This window comes from Eschrichtius robustus, chromosome X, assembly GCF_028021215.1.
Source record: "Eschrichtius robustus isolate mEscRob2 chromosome X, mEscRob2.pri, whole genome shotgun sequence".
NCBI classification, from domain to species: domain Eukaryota; kingdom Metazoa; phylum Chordata; class Mammalia; order Artiodactyla; family Eschrichtiidae; genus Eschrichtius; species Eschrichtius robustus.
In genome coordinates this window covers 88,680,083-88,688,004 of record NC_090845.1, presented here as the reverse complement: position 1 = coordinate 88,688,004, position 7,922 = coordinate 88,680,083, and the positions used below count along the sequence as shown (strand labels likewise).

General features: G+C 39.8%; 1 pseudogene; it reads left to right on the top strand.

Moving 5' to 3' along the window:
• Nucleotides 1-6,556: 6,556 nt before the first annotated feature.
• LOC137756908 (E3 ubiquitin-protein ligase ZNRF2 pseudogene) lies at nucleotides 6,557-7,502 on the top strand (annotated as a pseudogene).
• Nucleotides 7,503-7,922: the final 420 nt, after the last annotated feature.

Genomic DNA, 7,922 nt, shown 5'->3' with positions numbered 1-7,922 from the left:
CCCATCTATAGTTTACTCTAAGTTATACAATATACTTTTGTAAAATAAGAATAAATTGGAGTTTTTCCTTTGTTAGTTACCATATTTCTGACTCAAAAAAGGAAGGATATAGCTTGGAAAAATTATAATAGTGATTATTTATTGGATGCCTACTATATGACAGGTGCTTTCCTAATAATACTTCATATAATCCCCACAGCAGGCTGTGTGAAAAGTATTATTATACCCATTTTACAGATAATAAAATTGAAGGTTTTAGGGGTTTATAACTTTTCCAAGTACATATGGCTAATAGGCAGTAGAGCCAGAATTTAAACCCAGATATATTTGCTTACAAAGCCTGTTTTCTTTCATTGGGTGAAATTTCTTCCTTAGATTACTTTAAATGAGAAAAGTCCTGAAGAATTCAAGACATATGTTCTTTATAAGTCTGGGTTATTATTATTTTTTTAGCTGCTCTGTCCCTTGAAAGCTAAACTTTCATTTATCACCAAAGTTAAAACTACTGTTTATTTTTCATAAACTTAACTTTTTTTCTGGGCCTCTTCTGTTTTTGTGGCCTATTGATTGTGAAATTGGAAAAAAAGGAGGGAAGAACTGTGGTATCACTTCTAGGAATTTTGTCATATGTCATTATCTTCACTTGAATTAAAAATTGTGTATTTCAGTCTCTTCAGTTTTTATGTATGTCTCCATTCTATCATCCTTAATGTAAATTATTTAATGTAAACCTGGGTCTTTATTAAGCACATTGTACTAAAAAGTTCCTATTTGTCTTGAGAATTACTAAACTATATTGCATCTTTATGAAGAAGTACGTATTTCTCAGGGAAATAATTCTTTAAAAAAGTTTAAAATCCATAACCATGGGGAAAAATTCCAGTTGGTTAAATACAGGGAATTGAAAGTCTAATCCAAGAATGCCTTTTGGCATCAGACCCATGGCATGTTCATTTTATTGTAAAATAGATAAAATTTCAATCTTGTAAATTTATTTTCTCTTAGTAATCTACTGAGAAGTGAGCAAGTGTCAATGACCATGCTGTCTTTAGTTAAATGATTCACCTCAGGTGCATTATTTACTGTTAAACACAGCATTGTGCTTGCCAAAATGGAAATTGATCTAGTGAGAGATTACAGAAGAAATGGTGATGTTTTCCTACATAGTTTGTTTTCTTCTATCACTAACCTGCTTTTTTTTTTTAATTTTAATTTTTTTTAAATATCTTTTTTAACATCTTTATTGGAGTATAATTTCTTTACATTGTTGTGTTAGTTGCTGCTGTATAGCAAAGTGAATCAGCTATACGTATACTTACATCCCCATATCCCCTCCCTTTTGTGTCTCCCTTCCACCCTCCCTATCTCACCCCTTTAGGTGGTCACAAAGCACTGAGCTGATCTCCCTGTGCTATGCGGCTACTTCCCACTAGCTATTTGAAATATTACTAACCTGAATTTGTTTCTTGTTTCTTACAGACATTTTGCCAAACATGAGAAAAAAATCCTAAGTAAATCATTTTGTGTTTTGAGGGTCTCCTTCATCCACTCTTGGGTCTTACTGTCTAACTCAACCTGGTTCTTAGTTCAGCCAAAAGCATGATGCTTCACTGTCCTGTCTTCACTCCCTTATCATTTCTTACTCTGAGCAATACTCACCCAGTGTAAAGGTAACTGCATGCCAGACATGATTTATAGATATTAAAAACTCCTCTGCCTAAATAGTCCTCATTGTCAAGATATCTGATATGATTTTTTTCTTTAGCAATTCTTTTGAGTTGAGTGTTGAAGAAGTATTTCAAATGCAAATGTTATATGGGTAGAGTAACGTATTATAAGACATTAACTTTCTTCTTATTTTATTAATTAATACAATGTTGGAACATCTACTATATGATAAAGTACATGGCTTGTTGCTGTGGGGTGAAATACAAATTAAAAAAGAAAAGAGTCTCAGTATTCAAGAAATTTAATTGAGGAGTTAAGATAACTCCAGCCACCTGACTGCAAACCTGAACAATAACATGGACAAGACTGGGTGGGCTACTTCTTTGGAGAAGGTCTAGGGTCAGCAAAGGAGGGACGGTATGATGGTATTGGGTAACATTGTGTGTGTGTGTGTGTGTGTGTGTGCGCGCATTGCATCCTAAGGGAGAGAGAATGAGGCCCCAACACAACCTCCCAAGCACTTGTTCTGGCTGTAAGTGCTGTTGCACTCATCCATAATCACATATTGCTTGTTGATTCTGCCATTCCAGGAAGTTGAATGACTTCTGCCTAGTAGACTTTATAGAAGGCTGGGTGGTCACTGGAGTGAAAAATATTCTGTATGTACTGAGATTGGTGAGAAAAAAGTAAGAAAATAAAATTTTCATTATGACTTGCCTTGTCTTTGATCCTTTTCCATCTATTCTATGTGCCTGAGACAGCCTGAGAACCTTTACTAAACTCTAGACTTCTTTTACTTATAAACAGGACTTAAAAACATGTTTCCCATTGAAATGTAAAATGGTGCAGGCTCTGTGGAAAATAGTATGGTGGTTCCTCAAGAAATTAAACATAAAATTACCATAAGATTCAGCAATTTTGCTTCTGAGTATATACAAAAAGAATTGAAATCAGGGACTTGAACAGCTATTTATACATCAATATTCATAGCAACATTATTCACAATAGCCAAAAGTTACAAACAACTCAAATGTTGGTTGACAGATGAGTAGATAAACAAAATGTGGTGTATATATACAATGGACTACTATTCAGCCTTAAAAAAGAAATGAAATTCTGCCACATGCTACAACATGGATTAACATTAGGCTCAGTGAAATAAGCTAGATACAAGAGGACACATTTTGTATGATTCCACTTATATGAGGTTCCCAGAGTAGTCAAACTCATAGATATAGCAAGTATAATGGTGGTTTCCAGGGGCTAGGGAGAAGGGGAAATGGAGTTATTATTTAAAGAGTATGGAGTTTCAGTTTGGGATGATGAAACAGTTCTGGAGATGGGTGGTGACGATGGTTGCACAACAATGTGAATGTACTTAATGCAGCAAAGCTGTGCACTTAAAAATGGTTAAATGGTAAATGTTATATGTATTTTATCACAATAAGGAATTAAAAGAAATTAAAAACAGGTTTCCCCAAGTCTTCTCTAAGTAAGCAGAAAATTCCATGGCACATCTGAATTATAAATTTTACATAGAGACATAAATCTATATGTTTACAAATTGTTCCTTGAAGGCAAAGCCTATCATTCTTTTTCTTCACAATTAAATACTCTTTTTGAAGCCATGAAGTATACAGAATGTATATAGTTCTTACCTTAAAACAGTTTATAAACTTGTTAGGTAAACAACAGTAAAACACAGAATGAACAAAGAAAACTTAAGATATTATACATCAAACATCACATTTAACAGTGCTAAACTCTGAGGACCATAATTACTGTGTAGTTCAAAAGAAGGTTATATTAATAATTAGAGTTGAGTTACAGGAAATAATTTTATGGAAGAAATGATGGCTAGGTTGGGCTTGAAGAATGAATAATATTTGGATGGCTGGAAAGGTTATAGCATGGCATTTTAAGTCATGGGAAGACAATAGAAGTAAAATTATGGGACAGAGATCAAGATGATGAAGTAAGAGGACATGGAGCTCACCTTCACCCACAAACACATCAAACATGCATCTATATGTGGAAAATCCTCACTGAAAACTAGTTGGAAACTAGCAAAGGACCCCTGTACAACCAAGGCTGTAAGAAAGATACACACGTGCTTGGGTAGGAAGGGAAGAAAAGCAATCAGGTAGGGACCTGTGCCCTGGGAGGGGACTCAGAGGAAAAGGGAGATTACATGAGCTGACACTTGCCCTGGAGAGTGAGTGGGTTGAACCACAGACTGGGTGTCCCAGTCTTGGGGTCATAAGCAGAGGAGACAAGCTCCATTGGCTGATTGGAGGACCACTGAGTCAGATAGAAAAGCTGGAGAAGCCACTATTCTGCTCATGAGGAGCACCTGAGTGCTGACTAGCCCCCCAAGGCAGAGTGGAGAAAGATCTGTCCTAGCTTTTGCTGGGTTTCCTGCCACTACCTCACCACCTCCCCAGCCCGAGCCGAGTGAACACTCTGGATCCACTCCATGCCACGGTGCGGCACTGAATCTGGGGCAGCAAGGACCAGGGAAAGGACTCAACCATGGGATGCAGAGGGACTCGGTCCCAGGGTGCAGCCTGGGTGGGCAACAGTGGTCTTTGTTGGAGCTTTCTCAGGCAGCACTCCAGAAGCCCCCAGAACTTTGATGGCAGCTGCTATACCACAGCTAGCCCCCTCCCCAACATAAGTGGAGAGTACACATGGGTCCCTGCTTGCCCTGTGGAGCAGTTCCACAAGACTGGGTGGTGGGGGCAGTGAGCAGTGATCAGCTGTGAGAGATAAAAGGGGCTCACCACCTGAGGCTGCAATTGAGCAGAACCACAGATGCCTACACAGGCAGTGCATAAGACCTCTGTCTATGCTTGGGCCCCTCTTGCTTCAGCACTCTCCTTCTCTGGAACAAAGGTCCTGGTGCAGGGAGAGGGAAAGTCACAAACTTAAAGGGCATAGAGACAGCTAGAGCCTGACCTCAGGAATTCTGCTTCAGCAACTTGAGATAGACTCTGCTCCTGACAGGTTGGTGATGGCCATTGAGCAGAAAGGAAATCCCACCTCACACCTGGCACCAGCTCTAGCAATTCCATCTCCAGGCCCACCCCATACCAAGGTTATAGCTGCCAGCATACCCTGAGAAAAGATGTGACTGGGGACCATGTCAAACCCAGACTTCCCACCAAAGACATTGGGCACACACAATCTGTATAGGAACACTCCCACATAAGGACACACCTTCAAGACCATAACAGGTAACTGTTTCACCTAAATTCATAGAGGCAGAGAAAATTAAACAAAATGAAAAGGCAGAGGAACTACTCTTAATTGAAAGATCAAGAGAAAACCCTTGAAAAAAATAAATAATGAAACAGAGGTTTAACCGGATAAAGAATTCAAAACATTGGTAATAAAAGTGTTAAGTGAATTAGGGAAAATAATTGTTCTAATCACTGAATATTTAAACAAGGAACTAGAAAAAAATACCCAATCAGAAATGAAGAATTCAATATCTGAAATAAAAAAAAACACACTAGAAGGAATGAAGAGCAGACTAAGTGATACAGAAGAACACATAAGTTATCTGGAAGATACAGTAGTGGAAATCACCCAATCAGAACAGCAGAAAGAAGAATAAATTTAAAAAATGAAAACAACCTAAGAGATCTCTAATATAACATTAAGCATTCAAAACATTTACATTATAGGGGTTCCAGAAGGAGAAGAGACAGAGGGGCATTGAAAATGTATTTGAGGAAATTATGGCTGAAAACTTCCCAAACCTGTAGAAGGAAACAGATGTCCAGGTAGAGGAAGCACAGAGGGTCCCAAATAAGATGAATCCAAACAGACCTATACAAAGACATTTCATAATTAAAATGGCATATATTAAAGATAAAGAGAGAATTCTAAAGGCAGCAAGAGAAAAAGAGTCATATAAAAGGGAATCCCCATAAGGTTGTCAGCCAACTTCTCTGCAGAAACTTTACAGGCCAGAAGGGAGTGGCATGATGTATTCAAAGTGCTGAAAGCAAAAAACTTGCAACCTAGGATTCTCTACCCAGCAATATTTAGAATAGAAGGAGAGATAAAATCTTCTCAGATAAGCAAAAACTAAAAGAACTCATCAATACTAAATCTACCCTAAATGAAATATTGAAGGGTCTTCTCTAAATGGAAAAATAAAGAAGAATCTATAGGAAAAGGAATATCCCACTAGGAAAGACAAATATATAGTAAGAATTGAGGATCGACAATTAAAAAGGCCAGTACATAGATTAAAAGACAAAAATTGTAAAAACAACCATAATTATAATAAATAGTTAAGGGTTAAACATGAAGATGTAAAATATGACATCAAAAACACAAATGTGGGGGAGGGGAGTAAAAAATGTAGATCTCTTAGAATGTGTTTGAACTTAAATGTCTACCAGTTTAAAATAAGTAGATATATTATCATATATAACATATATGAACCCATGGTAACCACAAATCAAAAACCTATAATAGATACACAAAAACCAAAAATGAAAGAACACAAGTATACTACTAAAGAAAATCACCAAACCACAAGGGAAGAAACAAAAAGAAAAACAGAGAAGAACTAAAAAAAAAAAAAAAAAAAAAAAAGGAAAACAAGTAATAAAATGGCAATAAGTACATACCAATCAATTATTACTTTAAATGTAAATGGACTAAATGCTCCGATCAAAAGACATAGGGTGGGCCGAGAAGAGCGTGCCGGGCGCAGACTGCCCCTCGGGGCACCGGGCTGAGGCCCTGGACGTGCGGGCTTCTGTGTGCGCTGGCCTCGGCGCCTCGACCCTGCCCTCTCGCTCACGCACTCGCTCCCCCCCTCCCGGCGCTCCGGGCGCTACGCGTGGGCCCGGCCCGGGACAGGGCGGACATGGGCGCCAAGCAGAGCGGCCCGGCCGCTGTTAACGGCCGCACCCGCGCGTACTCGGGCTTGGATTTACCTTCCAGCAGCAGCGGAGAGGCCAACGGGACCGTGGGCGGCGGGGCGCGAGCCACTGCCGCCGGGAGGTTTCTGGCTCAGGTGCCCGGCACGCACCAGCCCAGCGCCTCCGGTGGCACCGCGGCGGCCTCGGCGGCCCCGCGCAGCCGCTCCCTCGGCGGGGCCGTGGGGACCGTGGCGTCGGGGGCCCGCGCGGCGCAGTCTACCTTCAGCATCCCCACCAGCAGCAGCGGCCCGTACGGCTCCCAGGACTCGGTTCACAGCAGTCCCGAGGACAGCGGCGGCGGTGGCGGCAGGGACCGGCCGGCGGGTGGGGGTCCCGGAGGGCCATGCCTGGTGATCGGCTCCTTACCAGCTCACCTCTCGCCGCACATGTTTGGAGGATTTAAGTGTCCTGTATGCTCAAAATTTGTACCCTCAGATGAAATGGATTTGCATCTTGTGATGTGTTTAACAAAGCCAAGAATAACCTATAATGAGGATGTGCTGAGTAAAGATGCTGGGGAATGTGCAATATGCCTTGAAGAATTGCAGCAGGGAGATACTATAGCACGACTGCCTTGTCTATGCATATATCATAAAGGCTGCATAGATGAATGGTTTGAAGTAAATAGATCTTGCCCTGAGCACCCTTCAGATTAAGCATCAGCTTCCTGTTTTATAGGTTTCCTTGTCTTTTCAAGATGCTTGAAAAACTGAGAGGATATGAAGATTTATCTCTGGAAAAGCAAAAACAAAAATGCAGGCACACTCAGCCAGAAATCTAAGTTCTGTGAGACTCAGTAATGCAGAGATGGACAATCATACAGGGAAAAAAATCCTGCTGAGGAGAGGACAATTGTCACAGAACTCAGTGTACCAAACATGCATATAAAGGACGCACAGGGATTTTGAAAATGCTGCACATCCCTTAATAGTCATCTACATAGGTAATACTGATGAACATTTTATATTCAGACACCAAAGTTAACTGATTTAAAAGTTGATTTATTTTTTATTAAGTTCTCTAGAGCTGCGCAACTAGTTGTTTTTAATTTGTTTTGGGTTTTAGTTTGGGTTCCCTTTATTTTCCCCAACATGATGTTCCTGCATTCATCTATTCTTAAATTGAAGACCACGTAATTTACTTCTTAAAAATTAAAGTCTTGAATGTGAAACCAAGAAATGTAATCAAGCAGTAAAACATTCTCTGAATGTAGACCATGATCTCAAGTTCTTTGATTTTCTTTTTTTTTCCCCAAGAGTGGAAAATAGACTTCTACATAGGAAAGCTGAAGTATGTTAATACTTTAAAGGT